Source organism: Pinus tabuliformis, chromosome 1_1 (genome assembly GCF_031772625.1).
Source record: "Pinus tabuliformis cultivar Carrire ecotype Pingquan chromosome 1_1, CPIR1, whole genome shotgun sequence".
Taxonomy (NCBI): Eukaryota; Viridiplantae; Streptophyta; class Pinopsida; order Pinales; family Pinaceae; genus Pinus; species Pinus tabuliformis.
In genome coordinates, this window is record NC_142297.1 from 543,361,440 (window position 1) to 543,387,116 (window position 25,677).

The 25,677-nt window shown below is 40.6% G+C and overlaps 1 pseudogene across 1 annotated transcript in view; it reads left to right on the forward strand.

The window, feature by feature from the left end:
• Positions 1–19,574, forward strand: part of LOC149214247 (uncharacterized) — a 40,567-nt pseudogene extending 20,993 nt beyond the window's left edge. Inside the window, exons 10-11 of the transcript XR_016250059.1 lie at positions 18,780–19,101; positions 19,224–19,574. The product of XR_016250059.1 is annotated as an uncharacterized LOC149214247 (transcript). The remainder of the gene's footprint in view (positions 1–18,779; positions 19,102–19,223) is intronic.
• Positions 19,575–25,677: the final 6,103 nt, after the last annotated feature.

Sequence of the window (25,677 nt, forward strand, 5' to 3'; positions counted from 1 at the left end):
GTTCTCATGTTCTCAGACTTCTGAGCTGTTCAGTTGGAGAAGAAGCCATATGGATTTGACATGATAGACTTTTTGAATGACAAGAGAACATTAAGATCCCTTTTATTGTGTGTATCCATTGATGACAATGTGTTATAGACATTTTTGGGCACTGCAACCCCAATCATAAATGTCCATAAACCAAGGGTTCCTAAGTCCCTAAAAGTGTTGTTCCGACCCCTAAAAGAACAAGGTCAGCTGATTACATCATCTCCCATAAGTTCTCCATGAAAAACTACTCAGAACTGGTCAACACTGGACCATCTCACCTGCTCCATGGTCAAAGTGGGTTGCATCCCACCTAAATGCACATGGGAGGTGCGATGCATACTGGAAAGCCCTTCTATGGGGTGCAATGGGCGAGAGTGGACAAATGGCAGGGTCAATTTGCGAGGTGGAAGATCATGAAATCTTCCAGAAACTTCTCCTGTGACACTTGCCTCTCTGCATTCGCCCAGGGATGAGTAAGAGATCATCAATCTCCAAGTGGAATCAAGAACTATCAGAGAGAGGACACTAATCAAATCTCAAAAGCTGACTCACCCCCTTGCAAACATCTTTATATGGATCCCTCATCCCAGAGATCCGGAGGCTGTAATTTTGTATCTTGTAAGGAAGTGCTGCTGGTTTCTTGGTGTAACATCAAAGTGTTGGGTGATCTGAGCTTTTCATGAGGTGAAGAAGGGCTTTCTCGCTGAGAGGATGACGCTGGGTCAGAACAATTGGTTGTAATCCTCTTTGCTATTCTTGATTATTAATAAAGCTATTCAAGTTTTCCTCCACATTCTTGTATGATTGATGATATATGAATTTGTGTGGTCAATATATATCTGGTCCTATATTGTTTATGATAGTAGATATCTGTTCTTGGATAGTGTTATGCTGCTTTGATTCTACAGGTGCTCTTTGAAGCTGGGTAGACGAGGAAACGAGTGGCAAAGATCTATCAGAAGGGAGAGGAATCAAGTAAGGAACCAAGCGCAAGACAGAGGTTGGTCTCCTTTGTTCCCCTCTTATCTACTTTTTATAAAGGAAAACGAAAGTGGTTTTAGTTTTTTTGTTTCTAAGGTAGCTACCAGCCTTAGTGGGACTAGCAGCTCTGCATAGACACTAGATTTCTCGATAACAAAATGGCGACTCCACTGGGGAGCGAATAGATTGTTTGTTTGTCTATATTTGTTTGCTTTATAAACTTATAGACAGAGCCTGAAGTCAAGCTAGCTAGCCTTCGAACTGCATTTGCTATGCGAGTGCAAAGTAGATCAATGCTGCTTCAGTCTATCTCCGGGTTTTGTTTATAAACTGAATAATCGATTTACAAGCTCTCTAATTGCCCTTGTGGTGGCTCTAATAACCTCTTTAGATCTACTCATGTGATTTATTTACTGATTACCACTTGCTCGGCCTAAATCCCTGAACTGTGCTGCAAACTGTGATCAACAACTGGATCAAAAGTCTCGCACTGTACCATCGCATCCTCTCTTCAAGGATATCAGTATGCATCGCACTTCCCGTGTGCTGTAGGTGTGATGCATACTGGAATCCCTGTGTAACAAGTGTGCTGATCAGAAAAGGCTAATTTTGCCTTCAGACTTTGGTTTTTTCACTCTTTTCAGCTCTATTCAGGAGTTTTGTTGTCTGTAGTCAGTATACCTCTGTTGGAAACCCCCTTCCTTGCCATTATTTAGCCTCCATTATGCAAAGAACTGTAAATGTTTTTATGTACTGTGAGCCATTTTCAGTTCTCCTTTACAAAGAAGTAGCGTAATTGAACTGTCGTTTCTTGATCTGGAAGTGTCGCAAGTGTCGTTTTCAGTCATAAAAGAGAATCCGATTGTTCTTGATAGTCGATTACACTGTTACTCTTGTATTTGATTTGAATTAGTAGTTTTTAAGTGTCGAAAACAAGTTTTCAATTCCAAATCACAAAGTGTCGTCATTATCTTCATTTTGTCTTGAAAAGAAACTTGTTAGTAATGTCGCTTTGAAAAATAATTCAGATTTGCACTTAGCTTTCTTTCTATCATTCACACATTAAGAAAGTTGAAAACAAATACATGCATGTGCATTTGCATTTAGACTGTTTGTTGGTTTGATTTAGGACAGTGCATATAGTGTGTGCTATCTGCTCTATGTTGAAAGAATATCGTCTCTCTTTCCTTAGTAGCTAGGATTTTCATTGCAAAAAGAAGATTAAACGATTGTTTATCATCTTAGATTGCATTTTAGGAATTGTATATCTACATCACGCGGTGAACCTGAAAGGCAAATTTCTTAAGCAAGATCAACTGTAAAATAAATTTAACGAATCTAAAAACGCTTTGGAACCTAACACACAACATTTAGAAGTCTAGACTAGAGACGTATTCCAGCGTCGTAAATCCTGGTAACTGTTGTTTTCATTGCTGGTTGGGTGATTCCTCCACTTTGAGACGATAAGTGCCAGTACAGACTTGTGCTCCCACGTACCATCGAGTATATATTGGGAGACCACAATAGGCTTTATCCTTTATCCATAGGAAGCCGTGTCTGCCGCCCTATTGATCGCAATGCACTGAACACAACATTCGGGAAGATTGACTGCCGTACCGTAAAAAGTATTCTGCAGTTTTGTGATTGGTTTGGTAATCCCTCTGTCTAGATTTCCAGAGTAGTCTCTTTCGTTCCTTTTCAGACTCCTTAAAGGAAAAGGTCCATCTAAGCACTTGTCACTTCAAGCTCATTAAAAATCGAAGGCGACTAGAGTCATCTTTTTTTTTTCTCGAATCTTAAAAATTGAAAAAACAAGTTGTGTCAAAGCGTCTAAAATTTATTTTAATTGGAATAAACATCACCTTTCCTACGTTGGTCTTAGGTTGAGAAAAATGGAGTCCACCAACCAAGGATTCCCCCTTGGAGGAAATCCTAGTCCTTTCTCCTCTTGGGGAGATGTTGGTGCACCCCATATGGCCACATTGTCGCTTCCAGGATTGACAATCAGCTTGCCCGTATGGCTCTTCTCGACCTCTGTCGTTCAGAACACCGTGATTCCTGAACAATCAAGTCAGCAACTAAATGATACCAGAGTTACCCCCCAACCTTCTACTTCGTCCAATTCTCCCTCTCCTCCTTCCTCTTCGCTTGATGAAGCTGGTAAAGCCAAAAATCAAGTAACTAAGAAGAAGAAGGAGCCAAAGGCGAAAAGGGGCAACCAGGCATCGTCTAGCGAAAATCCACACACTGCACCGTCCAGGCCTAAATCGCCATGTGTCATTTGCAAAGGAGACCACTATCATCGAGATTGTCCTTGCATCCCTCGGATCTTAAGGGACTGGTCTCCTCGTTTGCACAATCCGGTGTCATCAACCTCTGACGATCATGTTGAGAATACACCGTCAACTAGTGAAAGTGAAGTCCCTAGACAAAAAGGAAAATGTAAATTTCCTTGTAAACTGTGTGAAGGCGATCACGTCGTCCACCGTTGTCCTTTCTTAGACGAGGCTAAAAAAGTTTTGGACGACCGTCTGGTTTCACCATTACGGCTTCCTCCTGGATGTAAGAAACTCTTGCCGAGTCCGTCATTAGTTGAAAATTTGGCTGACACGCCATTGTGGTCGGCTGAAGCGTCTATCATTGAAGATGAACCCTTTGAATCCACACCAGACGAAAGTCAAAAGGTCGAGTCGGTAGTTGACCCGGTCTTGCCTTCAGAAGGTCCATCTTCAGATGATATATTCACCGGAGAGAACAAGAACGACACCGTTCAAATTCTCTTTGTAAGCACAGACTCCGATGAACATGGGGGCAGTCTACCCGTTCCTTTACCGCAGGAAGGAAGTTCATCAGAGTCATATCCGGCCGTCTATTCGGTCCCACCTCCAAGCAACCTAGTTGTTTCCTTCGATTGGAATCTACTAGGCAGACCCCGTTTACCGGCTAGTGTACCATTTTGAATCATTGCTCAAATATATAGAATGGTCATGGCCGGTACCATCATAGATGAAGGGGCTTCTGTGAGTATCCTTTCCTCAACTGCTTGGAAAGCGCTTGGTTCGCCATCGCTTTTGCCTGAAATGAGAAATCTAACAGGCTTTGACAAAGGAACCAGTTGACCGTTAGGGATCCTTCCCAATGTGCCGATAACATTGAGAAGGAAAACCGTTCACATGAACGTAATGGTAGTCCAAAGACCCCTGGCTTATAATCTACTCCTTGGACACGACTATATTTATTGCATGGGAGCCATTGTCTCCTCACTCTTTAGAGTAATGTGTTTTCCGCATGAAGGAAGAGTGGTCAAGCTCGTAGACCAGCTTTCATTCCCTGGTTCACACATAGCAAATAGTCAAATACCATCCCTGAATAGTCTTTTCGCGCAAGGAATGTCTCATCAATTCCTAGTCCGTCCACTTGATGAGCGCGAGTGATTCGGAGGACATGACTGAAACCCAGGGGGCATGCACCCTGGTCTGTTTCAACCGGGAAACCTTGGGTATAGGCACCTGGCATTGACTAGCAGCTCTCGTCACTTTCTGTCAAAGACTACCTCCTTCCTTATCGGCGACCACTGGACTGACCTCTTGGCATCGACAACCCGAAGACTAGCGGCTATCGTATACCCTCAGTGCCTCACTCACTCGGCCCTGTACCGTACCTTCCCATACTGTACCGTCCGTAGTAGCGCCCCACCCCAATATGTGTGCTGCTTCCGTCCGTTGGCCCTCTCAGAAGACTAATCAGTTTAAAATCCAATCTAATCCAATCATTCTCAATCGAAATGCTCGTAAGTAACAACCATGTAATCTTCCTGTCTCTAGTCGAGTAAGCAAGCTGAGTATCCCAGGCCAGGTAGGAGCCCTCCCTGTGTTCCGTAGGGTAAGGTTCTAGGCCAAGGTTCTAGGATTTCTCTGTGGGTTCAAGGGTCTAGTTGGAGGGTCGAGGTTGGAGGTGTAGGGCCACGGTTGTGTAAATTGAAAGGGTCGAGGTTGCATCGTTGCATCTATGTATAGGGAGAAGGGTCGGGGGCTGTGTTTCCTTCGAGGAGTTATGACTGCTAAGATTAGTTCTCCCGGTTAGTTTTCCTGGCTAGGTCTCCTGGGTCTGATGGCAGCTCTGATCGGCTATGAGTGTTTCTTACTGTTGCTTGTGGGCTCTGACTGGAATGACCTTATGGCGGCTCTGATTGGCAATGACTAGAGCTTGTAGCAATGACCTTCCTTCTAGCAGCAATAGCTCTTGACAGTGCTTATGGGCTATGACCTGGCGTATGTGATCCTAAACAGGTGCATTGTAAGTAATGCGTGCTTATAGCATAAAGTTGAGGTAGGAACTTATGTTCCGTAGGGGTAAGCCTTGTCTGTCCCGGTGAATATGGGTAACTCCTTGCCCTCAGAAGCGCAAGCCCTCCGGACCTTTGATTTTAAAAGAAAAGCATAACTTTCAATGTTCATTTGGGGCTCCTCATATCAAGTTCAAAAGCTAGTTTCCTTCCTAACAAACCAAAATGTGATAATAATATCTTGAAGGTGGAAGCAGCAGGAGGCTTATGCACGGGTGAGGTCAAATCCTATTAGATATCAATTCTACGAGCCACTCATCGGACGCTAGGAGATCGAGGTTTCACTCTTGCTGAACGAAGTAGGGCTAGTAGATAGAGCCATCCAGGTAAGGGAGGGCAGGTAGATAGAGAGACATTCAGCGAGAGGGGGCTATATAGATATATTCAGGGAGGGGCTAGATACATTTCACATAAGCCTTGAGCTAACAGCCCACCCAGGTAAGAACATTACTCCCAAGGCTCCGTATTGTTAGAGGGTCTAGGTAGAGGTAAAGGTAGAGTTTGAGATCAGGACTTATAGGTATATATTTATGAGAAATATGTGCTGCTACGGGCTATTATTGGCAATGCTGGGCTATTGGCTATCAGCTAGTTGCCAATATGAGGTGGGCTAGATGAAACAGGGGATTCGGCAATAGTTGGCTATCGTCTAGGATCAATCGGCTATGATCGGCTAGCAATGACACCTCCTGGGAATGGATTGGCTACTCAACAACTCATATACTTTAGCTAGGTGGGCTACACGGCCTCATTCCACATTATTTGGTAACTAAAAAATTGCTACTTTTGAAGAGCCAAAGAATTCTAATCAAAACGACGAAATGGCTTTTCTATTAATGAAACATATCCTTTCTGAAAGTTTATGCTTACAGGTGGTTATTCACTAGAGGCCTGTACCTTCATCCAAGGCTCAATCCAGGTGATTATACAATTGATCCAGGTTTCAATCAATTGGTCCCAGAGGCATATTCTCTCTGTCTCTGACAGAGGCTACTATGTCTGGCAGTAAGTCTGCACTGTGTGCATGAGGTAGGAACGTGTGTTCCGTCTCGGTAAGGGCAAGAAGGAAGGACGTATGAAGGCTATCCCAGTACTCATGCAAATGTAACTAATGTCTATTCACGGACTAATGCTGGAAGTGACCGGGCCACAGACACATTATCGTCGTTGTCCAGGCCTATCTCAAGTTCGACTGACTCCCGGAATGACTGACTCACTACCGGCCTAACTCATCTCACCTGATAGGTGGTGCCAACCCCTATGTGGTAGCGGAACCTCATCCCCAATTAAGGGAAAGGGGCAGTCTAGTTTCGACCTAACCATGGGTAGGGGCCAAAGGGAGCCAGTTTCAACCTAACCTTGGAATGGGAGCCTCCACCTACAGAGATTATTCAATAAAGGAACCAACCACCTGCCCACAATGGAAGAGAAATGAGTGCTTGATTGCTTGCCCCCAAAACATCCCATGAGGTTCCGCTACTGGAAACACTCAGCGATGGACGATACCGCTATGGGGAAAAGAGCACCCTCGACAGACGATACCGCTATGGGCAGAAGAGCAAACGGCGATTGACGCTACCGCTAGGGGCAACGACTGGGTGGGCGAGAACAACAACAGCAACTGGGCAGGAACAACAGGAAAGAGAGAGAAACCACTCCAAATATGCTGTAAACCCAATAATAAGAAGAACAAAGAAAGAAAGGAACGTAGTCGCTTGTCCGCATCGGGCAAGGGACAAAGCATCAAACCTCCGCCAAGGTGAATAAGTAAAACTAGGAGGGAAGGGTGGTCAAAGTGCCGCCAAGGCAGATCTGAAAAAGTAAGCTTCAAATGGGTCAAGATGGCCAAGTTGATATGATCAAATGATAAGTAAAACTTCCCTAACCTCCGCCACTTATATATACCTCGAATCTCCTAATATATGGGATATCTAAAGATGAAGCACTCCTCCATCTCAATCTCATGTAGATGATTTGATAAACCCTATCTATCCATCTGCGGGATATAGTGATCAGACTCGACCCGTAGTTGGTGAGCACAAACTTTCAATTGAATGAACGAAATTATGAGGCCATGTATGTGGCCAATGATGTTGAATGTATTCGAGGCAGATAACTCAGTCATCCTTAAACTGTCAAAAGTGCTCATAAGAGAAGGCAATCTTAGGGCCAAGAGCCGGGGTGGGAGATACGAGTGACCTAGATATACTTTTTTATATGTATTCTAAGCACCTTTCAGTTTAGTAGGGTGCGAGTGGCTAGGATCGTCCAGAGAAGAGCTAAAGGAGGGGAAACCCAGTTGAACTTGCTCCTAAATATCAATATTGATAGACTGTAGTAGTGAAGAAGCCTATGAAAACAAATACCACCTTCGCCCTGAGAGGAGGTCCATGGAGGAAATCTTATCTGGTGAATAGAGAGCCAAATAGGGGTTTCTCGTCCCGCAACTAAATAACCCAGGGTGCGTGCATATCCTAGGAAGTGAAAAGACAAGCTTTCAAATGCTCTAAAAAACGTATCTGAAGACAAGTCCCTTCGCATATGAAACAGAAGGTGGGGTTGGGTTGCCCAATAAGAAGAAACTGAATATGAGGTGGGCTATGTGTGGGGGTATGCTATATGAGGTGGGAACACCGGTTGGCAGTGATGGGCTCTCCTCTCAGCGGGCTCAATGAGGTGGGCTACGTGGGGGCCATACTTGCGATGCGTAACCACTGGCTCTGAGCACTGTTTATGACTGGCTTTGTCGGTTATGTGAGGATGCTGTATGTGCTGCTACGTCTGGTGCTTATTGTGAATGTTGGGTATGTGTGTGTGTGAGTAGTGTAGCTCAATGTGTATCTGTGGTAACGCCTGTACGTAAATCCTCCTCTACGTGTATGGGCCTCGTGTTATGGGAATGGTGGTATGTGAATCGTGCGGGAATCGGGCTCACAAGGGATGGGTAGTAATTGTGCTATGGGGAATCGGGCTCAACAAGGGCCCTTACTTCTTAGGGGTCACTCACTATTCATATGGTGAGGGATTCGATCCCAGCATAGAGAGGTCTATATTCTATATAGGACGGAGATAAAACCTTTGCACCCTTAGCTGCAGACAAAGACCCAACTCCCTCTATAAGGTAAGGAATTCTTATTTATTAGTAAGGTACTATTAGGAAGTAGGTATTTCTCAGAGATTAGAAAGTAGCTCTTAGGAAGTAAAGGTAGGCAGAGTCAAAGAGCAGCTACCGATACTCGCTCGCCTCAAGCAAGAAGGTGTGATTGAAGCTTGTGTGCCCCATATACCCACCCGTTCCGTTGTCCAACAGCTCTATGTCCTTCCTTCCATTCCCGATCCGCTCGCTGTAAGTTGGGAGATGATTCCTAAGTGGGTTAAGTGAGGAGGCAGGTAGTAAATCTGTCCGAGGGATAGGCATCAACTACGGAACGCTACTCCCTGCTGTTGTCCACTAACTAACCTGTTGCCCACTAACTAACTGGGTTGGATTCAAGCAGCTACTCACTTATGGGGGGGAGACGTCTACAATATACTAATAACTAATCTACATGTAGCAATAATTCGCAAGCAAGTAGGGTGGGTTCATAGGCGAGAATGGGTAAGCAACAACTAATGGGGTAATGTTTCATAGTGTGTAGAGAAGCAGCTTTCCAAGCTAGAGAAGCCAGAGAATTATATCACTCCTGGTAGAAGCCAAGAATATGAAAACAAGAGGACAGGTAAGGTCAGGAAATAAATAAAGACGGAGAGCTGCCTGGGCGGCCCGTAATGAGGTAAGAAGAATTGTAAGGAGGTATACTAACAAGAATAAGGATGCTAAGTTGTTTACATACAGAAGAAGCATCTAAATCCTGAAGCTCAAGGTTCGTTGTCTTGGTCTGAAGGGTGTAATACAGGTAATCAGGTGTGTCTATTCCAAAGCTAGTGTTGTTAGGTGAGCTAGCAGAGTTTCCTATTGATCAATTGGGGTGGGCCGGCGCCTTTTCCCTTGGTCCTTCTTTGTCCTGGTCCAGCTACTTAGAGGTGGATATAATTGAAATTCATATATCCATCCCTCCATGTCCTCCTTCCTTTGACAGAGGTCTTTTTTGTTCCTGTTTCATGAACTATACGCTGGTTCGATCGCTGCTACACTGATTCATGGGGTGAACGGGTTACCATAAAAGTACCTGTGACAATGCCTTCATCCTTGGTGGGTTGTTAGCTCTAGACCTAAGGTGAAAGGCCCTACCTGCCTTCTCTGAATGTATATCTCCTCTCTAGTCCCTTCTCACTGAAAGTCTCTCGATCTACCCGCTCTCCCTGATCTATAGCTATTGGATGGTTCGATGGCTTGGCTTGGCAGGTTAGAGGGCTTGTAGGTAGGAGCGTAATTACATATGCCCATATATGCATTTTCTGCTAAAGCATAATGACATATATAATATATGCATGATCTGCTAAAGCGTAATTACCTATCTCATTCAGGCAGGGAGATCGTCATGATCGAATTGATGGCGGCGATGGTTTTAGTTCTTCAAGTTGATGAACTCAGGCGATCTTTTCACATGATTCATCGTTACTCATGTCAGCATTCTCACTTCTGATATCTCCAGGTCCCTTCCCCGATTGACAGAACGTCCCACTACTGACACTTGGTTGGCGCCTCGCTTTCTCGTCGGCGTAGTCGAGCCACTAAACGTACCTCTCGATGGCGGCGATGGCGGCCCGAGAGTTCATTACTTACTTCACCCTCACCATATGAATAGTGAGTGACTCCGTCCCTACGGGCCTGTCATCAAGGAAGGACTTATTTCAAAGTCCATTTCTTCCAATCATTCATTATATATGTCATTATGCATGAATGACTTGATCGAATGGAAATGATTTCTTCCCCTCAACCTCTTTCTTCCCCTCCTTCAAGTCTTTCTTCCCTACTGAAACTGAAGGAGCCGAGGTTAGCGCGTTGTTGGGTTTTGAACAATAGAGGCAGGCCGACTAAGCCGAGGAGCCTACCTACGACAACCAAGGTGTAGACCGCGCTTGAACAATCGATTCAATCGGAGTCAATTCCCAAACTCTCCCTAACCTCCTTCCCCTACGCAAGGATGGTGATCCCCACGAACGTAGTGGTTGTCCAGCTGACCTCGTCCTTCTATTCGGCTGATAATACCTGGTTCTAGCTGGGTCTGATAAGCCTACCTTGAGTACGCTAGGATGCTTGGCATAGAATCCCTCACCATATGAATAGTGAGTGACTCCGTCCCTTGCCTCGACCTCTCAACGCCTGGCTGAGCGCTTTCATAAGGCCAAATGCTTGTGTAATTATCCAGGGGTGACGTAACTAACTATCTTTGGTAGGCTCTCGTCCTTCTGTCTAAAAGCGTGGGATCAATGGTAAAAGTATCCTATCAATGTGCCAGGAGGAGTGTAACCACAAGATGCTCGGCAAGCACTGTACCCAGCGCCCAATTCATAAGGTAACTAGCAGAATAACCGTAAAGAGTAGCTTCATCTTAATCATATGGGTTTCAGTGTGGGACCATGTTAATGATGAGCAGAAGATGTGGGTAAATAATTGGGGACTTCAGCACTGTAGTTCAGGAGTTTCAGATTCTGTCTGTCTGAAGGTAGCACTTGGCAATTCTGAGGTCTGAGGCAGTACGGCATATCTAAGCACCGAGTATGAGGGCCTAACTAAAGTGGTTCCGGTCTCCTGAAGAATCAGGGTGTAAATGTGTGGGACCATAGCTTAAACAACTAACTAACAGGGACTGCTTCAACCGACTAAAATCAACTAGGTAAGGTGGCTCATATGCAACTTAAGGTGTATTTGGTGGTGGATAGGTTGGATCTACTAAAACTTCATCGACAGGTTCAATTGCACATCGACAAAATGGTGGTTAAGCACGCTTGAATCTTCCTTCTGAATATCTGGGGCTGAAGCTCTTCAACTGGTGAAACAACTGGCTTTGGATTAGGCCCGTACGAAAAAGACGTCCACGAATTCCCTCACCATATGAATGGTGAGCGTTAACACCCTTATTTCCCGTTCCCATTCGTAGAAGAATGTTACAGCAAGAAATTCATTCACCTACCTAAGTTCGAAGTTGAAATAGTCGTAGTAGTATAAGATTTGAAGTGAGTTATTCTCCAGCCTTAGAAGCAGTTGAAGTATCGGATTATACATCCTACTAAGTTTGAAGTTGAAGTAGTCGATTCTAAACTATCACTTAGGAAGGTTTAGAATCGACTACTTCAACTTCAAACTTAGTAGGATGTATAATCCGATACTTCAACTGCTTCTAAGGCTGGAGAATAACTCACTTCAAATCTTATACTACTACGACTATTTGAACTTCGAACTTAGGTAGGTGAATGAATTTCTTGCTGTAACATTCTTCTACGAATGGGAACGGGAAATAAGGGTGTTAACGCTCACCATTCATATGGTGAGGGAATTCGTGGACGTCTTTTTCGTACGGGCCTAATCCAAAGCCAGTTGTTTCACCAGTTGAAGAGCTTCAGCCCCAGATATTCAGAAGGAAGAGTCAGGCGTGCTTAACCACCATTTTGTCGATGTGCAGTTGAACCTGTCGATGAAGTTTTAGTAGATCCAACCTATCCACCACCAAATACACCTTAAGCTGCATATGAGCCACCTTACCTAGTTGATTTTAGCCGGTTGAAGCAGTCCCTGTTAGTTAGTTGTTTAAGCTATGGTCCCACACATTTACACCCTGATTCTTCGGGAGACCGGAACCACTTTAGTTAGGCCCTCATACTCGGTGCTTAGATATGCCGTACTGCCTCAGAATTGCCAAGTGCTACCTTCAGACAGACAGAATCTGAAACTCCTGAACTACAGTGTTGAAGTCCCCAATTATTTGCCCACATCTTCTGCTCATCATTAACATGGTCCCACCCTGAAACCCATATGATTAAGATGAAGCTACTCTTTACGGTTATTCTGCTAGTTACCTTATGAACTGGGCGCTGGGTACAGTGCTTGCCGAGCATCTTGTGGTTACACTCCTCCTGGCACATTGATAGGATACTTTTACCATTGATCCCACGCTTTTAGACAGAAGGACGAGAGCCTACCAAAGATAGTTAGTTACGTCACCCCTGGATAATTACACAAGCATTTGGCCTTATGAAAGCGCTCAGCCAGGCGTTGAGAGGTCGAGGCAAGGGACGGAGTCACTCACTATTCATATGGTGAGGGATTCTATGCCAAGCATCCTAGCGTACTCAAGGTAGGCTTATCAGACCCAGCTAGAACCAGGTATTATCAGCCGAATAGAAGGACGAGGTCAGCTGGACAACCACTACGTTCGTGGGGATCACCATCCTTGCGTAGGGGAAGGAGGTTAGGGAGAGTTTGGGAATTGACTCCGATTGAATCGATTGTTCAAGCGCGGTCTACACCTTGGTTGTCGTAGGTAGGCTCCTCGGCTTAGTCGGCCTGCCTCTATTGTTCAAAACCCAACAACGCGCTAACCTCGGCTCCTTCAGTTTCAGTAGGGAAGAAAGACTTGAAGGAGGGGAAGAAAGAGGTTGAGGGGAAGAAATCATTTCCATTCGATCAAGTCATTCATGCATAATGACATATATAATGAATGATTGGAAGAAATGGACTTTGAAATAAGTCCTTCCCTGATGACAGGCCCGTAGGGACGGAGTCACTCACTATTCATATGGTGAGGGTGAAGTAAGTAATGAACTCTCGGGCCGCCATTGAGAGGTACGTTTAGTGGCTCGACTACGCCGGCGAGAAAGCGAGGCGCCAACCAAGTGTCAGTAGCGGGACGTTCTGTCAATCGGGGAAGGGACCTGGAGATATCAGAAGTGAGAATGCTGACATGAGTAACGATGAATCATGTGAAAAGATCGCCTGAGTTCATCAACTTGAAGAACTAAAACCATCGCCGCCATCAATTCGATCATGACGATCTCCCTGCCTGAATGAGATAGGTAATTACGCTTTAGCAGATCATGCATATATTATATATGTCATTATGCTTTAGCAGAAAATGCATATATGGGCATATGTAATTACGCTCCTACCTACAAGCCCTCTAACCTGCCAAGCCAAGCCATCGAACCATCCAATAGCTATAGATCAGGGAGAGCGGGTAGATCGAGAGACTTTCAGTGAGAAGGGACTAGAGAGGAGATATACATTCAGAGAAGGCAGGTAGGGCCTTTCACCTTAGGTCTAGAGCTAACAGCCCACCAAGGATGAAGGCATTGTCACAAGTACTTTTATGGTAACCCGTTCACCCCATGAATCAGTGCAGCAGCGATCGAACCAACGTATAGTTCATGAAACAGGAACAAAAAAGACCTCTGTCAAAGGAAGGAGGACATGGAGGGATGGATATATGAATTTCAATTATATCCAACAGGCCTGAAATGAGAAATCTAACAGGCTTTGACAAAGGAACCAGTTGACCGTTAGGGATCCTTCCCAATGTGCCGATAACATTGAGAAGGAAAACCGTTCACATGAACGTAATGGTAGTCCAAAGACCCCTGGATTATAATCTACTTCTTGGACACGACTATATTTATTGCATGGGAGCCATTGTCTCCTCACTCTTTAGAGTAATGTGTTTTCCGCATGAAGGAAGAGTGGTCAAGCTCGTAGACCAGCTTTCATTCCCTGATTCACACATAGCAAATAGTCAAATACCATCCCTGAATAGTCTTTTCGCGCAAGGAATGTCTCATCAATTCCTAGTCCGTCCACTTGATGAGCGCGAGTGATTCGGAGGACATGACTGAAACCCAGGGGGCATGCACCCTGGTCTGTTTCAACAGGAAAACCTTGGGTATAGGGTAGGTTTCCGCGAAGGATATATGACTGGTTTATGAGATTAGACTGGAATAAGATTCCTTCGTCAAAGTTATGTGAGTGGAGCCAGTTGCGCCACTCACCTTTGTTTATTTCGGTAGACATCGCCGAGGAAGTGTTTTGTCCGCAGTGCGGATAGAACAATCTTTGGTAACTTGGAAATTTTTCGCTATACCCGGGGGCATGCAAACCTTTTGGCGTGCAAGCGAAGAGCGACCATTTATTTTTTAAATTTGTAGGTCCTCTAACCCTTTAAACTCGTAGGATTGGTCGTTTCCTAACTTGCATAAAGAAAGGATGCAAGGCAAAGCTTTGAAAAAATGCCATTTTAAATGAGACATCCTTATTATACGACTAGATCGAGCAGTTTTAACGCGGAATTCAAGCTCGTTAAAAAATAAACATAAGCAATGAGCAAATGTTTCCCCCAGAGTTTAAGCTCATTTATTAAAAAATGAACCAATTTCCGGTAAATAACCATCGTGAATGCATTATCATTAGCCTTGGAAGCCTTGGTCGTGTTCTCATCATCACCTCCACTCTGTATTGGCCGATCATTCACTTCCATTTGATTGTTTACCCCTTTTGAGGAACAACTGCGAAGAGTGATCCTGTTAGCCATCCTTGTGACACTGCCGTGATTGGAAAATTCCAAACCTTACCTGGAATTAGCTGCTACCCGAATTTATCACTCGTTCCTTGAAAAACGAGTCTCCTTTAAGATCTTTTCATCTGACTCGTAAAATATGAAAAGATTGCCGAACAATTGGCCTCTCCAACTCGTTAAAGTGACCGGAAGTGCTATCCCTCCTTTAGATTTTAATCTTTTTGGACCTGCGGGATTATTACACAAAAAGATCGAGCGCTTGTTTTGTTCGGCTCGTTAAAATACCGAAAATTCATGCCTTTTGTATTGTTTTATACTTTTTCGGATTCAAGGGATTATTTAACGAAAAAGGATTATTGGAGTTTTCTTTACGTCCCTTTTCAGACTCTCTAAAATTGAAAAGGACCGAGTTATCTTTGTCGTTAAACTCGTTAAAATCGAATAGCGACAAACTTGTCCATACAGACAAGAACGAGTTTCACTATTGCTAGGCTCGTTAAAACATAGCGATGGGTTTGCCCGAAAAGCAAGTTATAGAACAAGCATATGTTATCCTCCTCAAGCTTGACAAAAATAAAAAGGTACTGGTCAGTAATGACTGGGGAAAAATTGGGAAGAAAACTTGAAGAAACTTTATTGGTAGCAAGTCGCTCTTGAACATGACACTTTCACTCTCATTCGAGTCGGGTTGGGTTGTTCCGTTCACTGGTCATATCACCATTGGTCCATCACACCATCCATATTTGGGGTTAACGCTACCAATCCAGCATGTCAGTGTCGCCGATATGTTCAAGAGAAGTCGCTCAGAGAATTCACCTGTGTCTCATCCACTGCAATACATTTATGCTCCATTCTTTCATGACCGCCACCCTGAACCTTATGTCATCAGATTGTTTTCATCTCCATTAAAATTATTTGCTCCGTTCCGTGTCATTGATGTGGGATTCACTAAGGCCCTCCTATGACGAATCGTTTTTTGTCGACATCAGCTCATTATCCAGGAAGTCGATCTAGGAACAACCCTTTCAGTACTTTGAAGCTTGCATGCCTCAATGGCAAGTTTCTCACTTCCTGCGACAGGTTTACATCAATGGCCTTCGACCGAAAGATTTTGCGTGGTGTTCGATGCCAAGTCCCTTATTCACACCACGTGAATTGTACTGTAGTACCTTGAGGGTCATCATCATTATCGGTGATTCCTCTCGCGCCTGTTAACAACTTACATCATTGGCTGGTAATCAGGCGATGTCTTTCCATATTCGACTCCAGAACATCTCTCACATGGATCGACTTGTACTTTGAGTGAAGATCGAATGAGATTGAAGATCCTGGATCTAGTTTCATCTTTCCGGGCTGCGATATATATTCAGGAAAATAAAGACATCAAATGTACATCATTGCTGCACAGATAATCATCCAATCCAAGGAATGATGGCTCTACCAGAATCATCAGTCTGCACACAGACGATTGTCCGTCTTATGTACATGAGAATGAATTTATAAAGCTGAGCATGGGGATGCCCGCCTCAGCTAGATCATGAAAATATTATGAAGATAATGTATTGTATTGTATCTTATTACAGGTCGCCTTCCAGCTTGAAAAAACTTCGGATCCTCATGATAAAGCATTTCACCCGACATCAAAAGATTAACGACCTCATGCTTTAGGGGGCAACTGTTATAGACATTTTTGGGCACTGCAACCCCAATCATAAATGTCCATAAACCAAGGGCTCCTAAGTCCCTAAAAGTGTTGTTCCGACCCCTAAAAGAACAAGGTCAGCTGATTACATCATCTCCCAGAAGTTCTCCATGAAAAACTACTCAGAACTGGTCAAAACTGGACCATCTCACCTGCTCCATGGTCAAAGTGCGCTGCATCCCACCTAAATGCACACGGGAGGTGCGATGCATACTGAAAAGCCCTTCTATGGGGTGCGATGGGCGAGAGTGGACAAATGGCAGGGTCAATTTGCGAGGTGGAAGATCATGGAATCTTCCAGAAACTTCTCCTATGACACTTGCCTCTCTGCATTCGCCTAGGGATGAGTAAGAGATCATCAATCTCCAAGTGGAATCAAGAACTATCAGAGAGAGGACACTAATCAAATCTCAAAATCTGACTCACCCCCCTTGCAAACATCTATATATGGATCCCTCATCCCAGAGATCCGGAGGCTAGAATTTTGTATCTTGTAAGGAAGTGCTGCTGGTTTCTTGGTGTAACATCATAGTGTTGGGTGATCTAAGCTTTTCATGAGGTGAAGAAGGGCTATCTTGCTGAGAGGATGACGCTGGGTCAGAGCAATTGGTTGTAATCCTCTTTGCTATTCTTGATTATTAATAAAGCTATTCAAGTTTTCCTCCACATTCTTGTATGATTGATGATATATGCATTTGTGTGGTCAATGTATATCTGGTCCTATATTGTTTATGATAGTAGATCTCTGTTCTTGGATAGTGTTATGCTGCTTTGATTCTACAGGTGCTCTTTGAAGCTAGGTAGACGAGGAAACGAGTGGCAAAGATCTATTAGAAGGGAGAGGAATCAAACAAGGAACCAAGCGCAAGACAGAGGTTGGTCTCCTTTGTTCCCCTCTTATCTACTTTTTATAAAGGAAAACGAAAGTGGTTTTAATTTGTTTATTTCGAAGGTAGCTACCAGCGTTAGTGGGACTAGCAGCGCTGCATAGACACTAGATTTCCCGATAACACAATGCTTCATCCACCATGCCTTTAGAAACAAATTGACGTGGATGATGAGAATATGGCTTGCATGTTGAGTGATTGATAGACGTTGCAATAGCCATAGAAGCGGCCATGCACATAACAAACAATATAACAAGAAGAGCCATATTTGTCTCTCCGACTACAAATCTCTCAAATCCTGTGAGTTGTGTGTTCTTGGCTATGCCCAACTATTCATATTTAAAAAGCTCTTTCATGTAATGGAATGACAACATTAGAGTTTATTCAAACCACATCCTTTGTTTTTTGGACAAAAATCACACTTATTAGCCATAGCCAGGTCAAGTCAATAAAAACCAATGTTCCACCAAGTTTGCGGGAGCGAAGATATGTACAAGGGGGGCATATATAAGCAACCCCAAAATTTGGGGGGGGTATAAGAGTCTTAAAAATTGTAAAATTATAAAAAATTTAATATATAAAAATAAAAAATATGATCATAATTTCGTATTAGACTATTATGAATTAAAATTATCATTTGTCATTTCTGTAATCATCAATGTAAAATTGTAAATCTAAAAGTAAATTACTAAATTGAATCCATCATTCGACATTTTACAATGTTCCATCTAAATTCATATACATCATTTGGCGATGGGATTAATATTATGGAAGGTACATCTAAATTAAATTAATCATTTGACAATTGAAATTACACAATGCACATCGAAAAGTAAATTTGTTATATGGCTGAGATTATGTTGAAGCCTTTAAAGTAGCCATAGAATAAAAAACTAAAAGTAAGCATAGAAAACAGTGAAGTACTAGTAAAATTTCTTAGAAATTACTAAATAATAGATCACAGCTCCAAGTCACAAAATCAAAATCGCAACTCCAAATGTCTTAGGCCCTGGTCAATGGTAAATTTGAATGACAATAAAATGTAGATGGAAAATGTTGAGAGTGACAACAGGAAAATCTCGAGCGGCAAGGTAAAATGTTGAACGACAATAGAAGAAAAATGTGAGGTGACAAGGTAAAATTGTAAGGTTAATGAAGAATGAATAAGAGATGTGAATGATTATGTTTTATTATTTTATTTTTATTTTATATATATATATATATATATATTTTTTTTTTTGGCTTTTTAATTATGTTAAAATTTGTAATTTTTAAATTTCTTTATGTTTTTAATTGTTATTAGCAAAAATAAATTGGAAGGACATTTTTTTTTAATGTTTTTAATTGTTATTAGCAAAAATTATTGAGGGGACGCTTTTTGTCACCAGAAAGAAGTTCCCTGAGTTGCCCCCAAAAAAAGACTTGGAGAAACGTTTCCCTAGGTGTTTTCCTGTCCCGGGAGCGTGGAGGAGCGAATAAGCACGTCCCTCACCCTAGGGGGCGTGTCCCGTGGAACATTGATAAAAACAACATTGAAGACTATGCATATTCCCTCCTATTTCTTTAACTTTCTGCTCCAATGAAAATTCCCTCTTTCTTTGTCTCTCCACTCTGCTAAAGTCGATTTTAAATATCTCTACGCAGATGTTTTTTGACAACAGTGTACATAACATAGCAGCTAACAAAGCTGCAGGGTTGCATACTATTTTGGTAAGTCCCCAGTACATTATTCATATCTAATTCACATCTGAAAAACATAAAACCAGTTTTGTTGGAATTGCAACAGAATTTTATAACCAGCACTCGATAACTGCTTTTTGTTTGGATTGCAGGTTGGCAGATATGTCTGAACAGGAGCAGATTTTGCTCTGGAAAGCATTCTCAACATAAAGGAAGCCCTACCTGAGATATGGGAAAATGAAGAAAAATCTGAAATTGTATGTCCATGCTCTAGAATTACAGTATAAACTGTAGTTGTTGCATGAAATATATGACTGCACATCAAGATAAAATATCTGCATTGTTGAATTGTTTATATTCCACAAGACAATGAAACTCTGCTAACCCTGTTGTCTTCTAGGGTCCAGAGGGTTTCAAATTTCAATAGCCTCTAACAAATTCTGTTACGTGGTAAACATTACTATAATTTCTATTAATAATAATTATCAATCTGTTTCGAAGGACTTCCAGATGCCAGTTTCGTTACGACTTTCTGAGGGGTGGGGTGTGTGTGCATATTTGTGATGTAAGGGTTTGAATATCTGGATAACTGCTGTCAATCTAGAACTCTTCCAAAAGAGGGTAAAATGGACTGAAACATTAAATCTCAAGCCTCTCATAATCTTTTGCTTCGAGTTCACACGGTACTTTCAACCACAAGAGTAAAAATATCCCAACCAATATAGCAAGCAATATGCACAAACATCTTACATTAACATACAATTGATATAGATTTGGTGTTTTGCTCTTTGTTTTCGATGGGATCAAGACAAAATCTCACAGTGAAGGACATTGACAATATAAAATATGTATCTTGTAAATAATGAAATGATAATTCTTGCGGAGATTTCTTTTAGATTTCACTTTGCCATCAATGTTTGTTGTGATTAATGCAATTTCTTGGTGAGACAAACACACAGCCTGCAATAAGGGATACTGTCAAATAAACTGTATCTTGTAAGTAATGATAGCCACGAGGCTAGGCAATACGAAACTTTTCTTTCATATTTTAACACTTACGGTGCAAAAGTGTAGAACACTGTTTAAAGTGAAAGGTGTCTTCATTTTGAAGGAAAAAAATTATATTAATGATAAATGTGCGATGATTGTAAGAAGTCCATTGAAACAAAATAATGACACGGTTGCTTCTTGGGGCTAGGACTGTGTTTGAAGGGATTTATATTTTACTCCCATGAGCACAACCTAGTGGATTCCCTGCATTTGTAGACCGAGTATACTTATAAACAAAAACCATTTTAACATGATACATGGAACACAATTACCCATATCATGATTTATAAATACCAAATTCAATATCAATGAGATGAAGATAAGTTGGTTTGTATAGTGTCCAACAGGTTTTAGGTAGATCAGTTGGCTTGTGTGGGGTTTAGTCCTCATTAGGACACAAGTTGAAATCTCACGGGGAGGGGTTGAGGGTGATAGCCAATTATTGGGCTTACATTGTTCCATGGTATGGCCAGTTTTGATTGAGCTTTGCACAATCTTTTTGGTGATAGCATCTTACTTATGGGAAAATCACAGCCTAGTATTGTAAAAAATAAAAAATAAAATTCCATAGCCATTAAAAAATAGTTATATTCGTTCTTATTACTCAATAAATGGATACTCTGCATCTCTATCTCTTTATCCATTAAGGTTCACTAACTTGACAAATGACAATATTCTTGTTTATTTATTGCATTGATTAACTGTGTATCGTCTTTGAACTCTTGTTGTCTAATCAAAGTTTTGTGTTTAAAACTCTTCATACCCATTCTTTGTGCTTTAGCTTCCATTGTGACCTTTCAACTTTCTTTGATGCAATCTCCATAATGCATTGTGGTGCTTTTCCCTCTACCTTTTCTTTTTTATAATAAATCCCTTTTGACCCAATGATACTATGCATGAAAGTCATGAAGGCCTATGCGATTGTGTTTATGCATGAAAGTCATGAAGGCCTATGTGATTTTGTTTATACGCCGAGCACTATTGTGAAGAGTCTCACCTTATGTCAAGCTATTGTGGCATAATGACATTGATGATTCCACATGTATGCATAAGTTGTTGAAAGCTGGTATAAGGGGCATAAGTGATTGGTATATTCACCTGTTTGAAAGAAAACAAACCAAAAATTGGATCCCTTGTGGTGCCATAAGGGTTCCGAGAGTGGGTGGATACTATGGATGGACGAGATTCTATGATAATATCTACTCTCAGGGTGATCTAGATACATGATTTCTTATTTGTTCTCATAGTAGTTGTCTTTTCTGTTAATTTTTTGAAACATTATTACTGGTCCTCTTTCTAGTAGATTTATTTAGTTATCTGGGTAGGTTGTGGAAAATATGGCAAGTATTGGCTTTGAGAGCTTTCAAAAGATTCATTTACTTCACTTATGCAATAGGTATTTTAATTCTTCCAGGACATATCCCAAATTAACTTTACAAGTTATTGGACCTCTCTTAATCTGCAATAATTTTGGGCATTATTACCACTAATTGTTTCCTTTTAATTTTCTTGCTAATGATGGCATCGACCTTGCTTGCTCCTTCATGGAGTGTTCCTTTTATTGAAAAATGTAGTGAGCAAGGTGTTGGTGGAATTATATGTGTTCTAATTCCAACATTTAATTATCGAATCCGAGATCGTAAGACCTAGAGATCCAAGCAAATGAAATGCAGGATTAGAGCTTATTCTAGGTTATGTTAACAACTAACATTAGAAAGAACTAATCACTAAGCATTATCACTTGTCATTGGACCGTGGCATTTTAATGCTTATCGAGTTCTAAACCACAACATGTCATTACCAATAAACAATGATCATGTCATTTTATTTATGTAGCTTATTAGGTCTTGAGAATTCAGTGGTTATAATCCTCTAGTGATGAAAACCCATTAAACATGTTGCAGAAAAGTAAATGCCAACAACTATAAGCAAAAGCGTGCGAGCCAAGTGAAAAAGACAAGGCAATAAGCTACAAGAAATGCATTAAGAAAATATAAAAATAAATGCTAAGTAGGCTTAGAGTCATAATAATTTATTATAGATTCTTTTTTGCTACAGGAATCTTTTACCAAGTAGTTGCAAAGCTCCAATCAATTAAAGAATTCTAAACTGCAATATATATAGATTTAATACAAAACCTGGTATCGGATTAAGTACACAAACTCTGGCAATTGAAATTTTGAATATTAGTATTGAATTAAGTACACAAATTATGTAGATTAAAATTTTGGGTACCAAAACATATTAAGAAACCAATTCAAGTTTGCTTAACTCTTAAGCCTAAAAAAATTAATTCTAATATGATCATAATGCCTTTTACTTAACAAATATGAAGGTAGAACAATAGATCTAAGACTGTGAAATGCAAATCTACTGTTAACAACAAAAAAAACTACCCTACAAATAAAAACTAGGGCGTTCTTGAGTCGAGGGGCCATTCCCGACTTGACAACATTTCCAACAACTAATTCAAACCAATACGATGCTCAAATTTCAATAATTAAATATTCATTACCCAAAAAGCTTTTGTTTACATGTGAAGGTTCAAATTTATTACAATAACAACTTCAGAATAAAGTATCTTTGATTCCTCTCCAACCTAATCTCACCAAAAACTTTAGCTTTTGTTTTCATGTGAAGGTTCAAATTTATTACAATAACAAACTTCAGAATAAAGTATCTTTGATTCCTTTCCAACCTAATCTCACATTGTTCCGTAGATATATTTTTATATCTTCATAAGGCATAACAAGCGATGGTCGAAAGACAACATCGACTCCCAAAAATCTCTCGCTCCATACTATGATTAAAATAACAAATATTATTTAAAACAATTTTGTTATGATTCAAGATCATGTTAAATCATTCGTTGGAGTTGGAAATGGTGCTATTTGGCATTAATTTGACTTTTTTCCAAGTTTGGATGTAACTGCAAATCTAGACGTAACTGGCCATAGTTGTTGGTGCGCAGGTGCAGAATCAAGTACCGAATCACAAGATTAGATTGAACTGTTACCGAACTAAGTACCAAACTGCGGAACTGGTACCATACTGCTAGAACTAATACAAAGATAAAAATCTTCGTAGTTGAACATGCTCCTTGGTCACATAACCAGATTAGTAACCCATCATTGATAAATCCATGTCAAAAACACATTTAACCATTAAAAATATAAGAAATCCATCATATTTAACCATAGCGTAGAAGACGTTCATTTAGCGGAAGTTGATGGTAAAATGGCTACAGTAAGTGTCATAAATGCCAGAATATGGCCTATGAATAAAGACTTTATATATTGAATAGTATGAGTTATGACATATTCAGAAACCAACAATCCTCCATGCCTAAGACTTTGCATGCCCTCATGTAAACAAAATATGGACTAAGAAGGGATGGTGGATGATATAAGATGATGAAGATAATGGCTAAATAAATATGGACTTGGAAATTTGTAAGACCATTACTCATTTTGTGGTTATTTTCTCAGATAAGAAACGATGACTTCATCCTCTTATTGAGAGCATTCAAATGATGATTTTGTGAATGCTTTATGATGTACAAGGAGAAGACACTATAGATATTCATGTGCCACAATCATTCCTATGTTCTTACTAGAATATGCATTAATAGATTTGGAAATGGGGGTTTAAGAAAGATGAATATTTATGGAATAAGAAGTGGTTAATCATAAAGATTCCTTAATTTCTAATGAGTTAAAGAGTCTTAACATGTTTTACCTCAAATATACCTTTTGAATTTTGATTTATAGCACATGTTGCAATAAACGTTGTATGACGCTGAAAATGAGGTAGCACAAGGCTGAGAGTCTGAAATGATCTAGAAGAGGTGGATTTGATGAGTTCCAAATTGATTTGCTAAAGAAAGTTGAAGAGAATGAACTGAAGATGCTGAAAAGGTCCCAACAACCACTCCCCCATGCTTGAGGTTTTGCATGTCCTCATGCAAACAAAGTGAGGTACTAAAGAAGTGAGGAGGGTTGCTGAGATGACTCTAGTACAAAAAGGGACCTGAAAAGCAAAACAATGGAACTAATGATATGAATACTGAACAAAAATAAGTCATCTTAGATTTATTAAAATGATGCTAAACTAACACCAAACATAAAAGAAATTCCAAATCACTCATTACATATGATTTCATCAACCTTTAACAATTTAATGCTCAAGAAAAAGAAACATTTTATAAATTTAAGGGGCTACCCTTCTTTGTAGGAAGGAGGTTTTTTTGTGATCACAACAAATGATGAACCGATGAAAAATTAGTCATTACTTACCAAATCCCAAAGTCTTATAGTCATCCAAGTATTATAGATAAGCATTGAAATTGAGTTTTATTAATTCTTTGTGATCATAGGTCCCATTTCTAAGATAATTAAATCTTAGAAACAGTATGAAAAACCAATGACAAAGGACTCAAGGTTACATTAAGGCCATTATTTAGCAATGAATTTATGGAGTTCATTTTTTCTTTGATTTCATCCACACGTGCTTCTTTTTTATTGTAACACTATAGAGTAACCATCGTACGTGTAGATAAAAGCCTTGGTTTGGTTGACAATTCTTTAGGCAGAATGCCCCATTGCCCGCAAACGTCCATAGCCCCGATGGGTTTGTCTAGTGGTATTAGTATCCGCTACCAGCAGACGTCCATAGCCTCGATGAGTCAACCTCTTAAACCTATTTTACACTAAAGGCTCTAGTCCCATCTTTCCTACCATTTTAAGTTTATATTATGATCATTACCTTTGCAATTGGTAGATGGGGGAGAAACTTTAGAAAGCCCCTTGAAGGCATAGGATGATACCTTCCAGAGTGACTTTGATTACCTGCATCATGCCTTGGACACATAAGGTACTTATAGGTACTGAAAGGACATAGCATAAATGAGCCATTTTTAATGTGAGATGGATGAGGCTGCCAAAGAATAAACAAAAGACGCCTAAAGTCCTACTAATCATAGTTTTCATGTATGCTTTCGCTTTTAAAGTAGTGTTCCACTATGAGTAGAGACTTCAATAACTCTACTGCAAGTCTTAATAATATGCTTGGAGATCATGCTTTGGTGTTGTGGTTATAGTATTCAAGTTGATTTTTTCCATTGGTATCATTGTATGGACCTTTTAATTTTGTTTTAATCCTCTTAATATGTTTTGGTAGCTATATTTTGAGCAACTATTTCGTATTGGTAATAAGAAATGATTTGAATAAGAAAAAATGAAATTCCAAAACATAAATGACAACTATGAATAGTTTGGAATTATTATTCAATTCAATTTTTATGAAAATGTATGCTTATTCAATCATTTTTGTGAAATATCGGTCTTAAAATAGATAAGTAATGATAAAGCATAAATGCATCATTTTTAACAACTTAAGGTAGAATGAAAGATGTCATCAAATACTCCTAAGTGTTCCATTCCATTGCTATATATGTTTTTTCCGCTTTTGAAAATATTCTTCTAGTATTCAAGTATCCCAAATGAACAATATCCTTAAATCCTGCTTTGTCTTGCAAAATAATGAATTGGTACCAAA